The sequence below is a fragment of the Antedon mediterranea genome, chromosome 9 (assembly GCF_964355755.1).
Source record: "Antedon mediterranea chromosome 9, ecAntMedi1.1, whole genome shotgun sequence".
NCBI classification, from domain to species: domain Eukaryota; kingdom Metazoa; phylum Echinodermata; class Crinoidea; order Comatulida; family Antedonidae; genus Antedon; species Antedon mediterranea.
The window spans coordinates 13,919,613-13,921,937 of NC_092678.1; the positions used below are offsets into that span (position 1 = coordinate 13,919,613).

The following is a 2,325-nucleotide window of genomic DNA, read 5'->3' on the forward strand; positions in this document are numbered from 1 at the left end:
AAAGCTGAACTGGTGTAATAACATTCAAAAACTCTATAAAAAAGGGATATAATGTACCTGTTAAGACAACTTAGGAAATTTAATGTTAGCAAACAAATTTTTATACTGTTCTACCAATCGACCATACTTAGTGTTATATCTTTTTGTAGAATTATCTGGGATCTTGTTTATATTAAAAAGATAAGGAACTATTAAATAAAATTACCAGAAGGTCTGGGCAGGTTATTGGAGTTATCTTAATTTCAACTATGATGCAGGTGTTCTCTCCTTGGTAAAACGTGTACTCTCACAAACAGACCACCCCCTCCATAAGGAATACACTTTTCTTCCACCTAATATTCGTATCCATCTGCCTCGAAGCCGTACTAAACGCTACAATAAATCATTTGTCCCACAATCTATTTTCACCTACAACAAAATTGTCGAACGCTAATTCATGGAGAGAACACCTGGATCACTTTTTTGATATTTTATACTGTGATTATCTTCAATCTGCAATTTCCATTAAAGTTTTTTCTGTTTTCTTTTGATTCTACAAAAAAAAAACAAAAAAAAAAAACATTATATAACATGTAATAGAAGTGAAATTTCTCAATGCAAGAGTAGATATAAATATAAATGAACATCAAGACGCTATACACAAAGAAAAAGACCCCAAACCACGTAGACTAATATCACATATTGGAGACCTACTGAAATGAAAACTTAACATAATTTCAGACCTCATATGAGTTGGGTAAGATTTTAGAAAAAACTCCGCCACTCATACAGTACTTACCTTCACACCCTTTTTAAATGGAGTTGATTTGAGATACTTCCCAATTTCACTTTCAATCTCTCTTTGTCTGTATTGGTGTCTGTTCTACAAACACCTAAGAAAAAGTAGGAACTGTCAGTTTAGTTGATAGACCAAATACACCAGAATGAATTCCTAAATTCAGACATACAGTATCTTCTGGTAGAACTTTTGTGTATATAAAATCATCCACAGTAACTACATAATAAATTAACATAGCAATATTAAGTGCTTACATGTTATTATTGAACAAAGTGCAGTACCCTTAAAGGATTTCTTTTTCATTCCTCCCCTCTATGTTGAAAAAAGACCAGAGGTCTGCAGTTGCTGTTTTCTTTAAGCAATTTTCCTTTTGTTTCTTTATTTGTGGGCTTGTTGATGATTCTAGAAAAACATAAAAAGACAAATAACCATGTATGATCTAAAATTTAAAATAAGACAGTTTTAATTTAATTGCCGTATGAAAGCATTTTCAATACTAACACTAGAACGTTTTTTCTATAAACTAAATTGCTAAAATTAGGTATGGTAGGTAAAGGTACCAAAGCCATTAATTAACAATAAAATGATAACAATGACAATATTAATAACGGTGATGATAGTAATACAAATAGAAAACTACACACCAAATGACAGTTTACATATTTTAATCAGCCACAACTTGACAAAACTGACCCTTAAAATGTATTTTTTGAAATACTTTATAGGATAGAATACTGTATGTGTACTACTGTAGAAGTAAAATTATATTGAACGATTGGGCCTAAATAAAAAGTATCTACATCTACAATTAATACCACTCTTTTTAAAACTTTGTATAGTAACAAAATGTTAATGTTTAAAAACGAAATACCAGCCTGTGAAAAATTTAAACATAAGAATCCACATTTTCTGCAATATGTAACAGGCCTCTGCACATGTTTTAAAAGCATTCACTGACGAACCTATTTAAACATAGCTCCCAAATAGTCGCACATATTTATTAAATTTGTAGCCAACCCATCAATGGTTAAATTGTTATACGTTCTAAGTTATAAGCGTAATAATTTTAGTGTAAACCTTGCCTTCTCAATAAATAGCAAACCTTTGCCAATGAACGGTTTAATATTGAACCTGGTGAATTGCCACATACCATACCGATGGTTTGCAGTCAATATACAAATAATAAATGTTTGAGTGGAATAGACAGAATATTTTCATGAGTTGGAAGATGGACTGGGCTATTTAACTTGGCTCCACCTCGTTGAATAGACAAGTCCATCTCCTAACGAATGAAAATATTGTGTCCATTCCATGCAAAAATTCATTATTTGTTTTATAGCACACCTACTGTGCAGTTTTAGTAATAACAAATCTGCATAGTCAAGCAACACAAAGAAAGCCTTGATGATGGGCTGCCATATTGAAATGAATGTCATATAGATGGCGCTATAGGATTTTCCTCACGGAGGGGAGCAATTATAGACTGCGCACTCTACAGGCTTGTTTTCGATCGTGCAGTGTTCATAGGCCTACCACTTTGAACAAGA

General features: G+C 32.2%; 1 long non-coding RNA gene across 1 annotated transcript; it reads right to left on the reverse strand.

Annotated features, from left to right (window-relative positions):
* Nucleotides 1-265: 265 nt before the first annotated feature.
* On the reverse strand, nucleotides 266-1,081 carry LOC140058361 (uncharacterized). Its single transcript, XR_011846997.1, has 3 exons — nucleotides 1,033-1,081; nucleotides 779-872; nucleotides 266-532 (listed from the first exon to the last, which is right to left on the reverse strand). It is a non-coding gene; the product is annotated as an uncharacterized lncRNA (long non-coding RNA).
* Nucleotides 1,082-2,325: the final 1,244 nt, after the last annotated feature.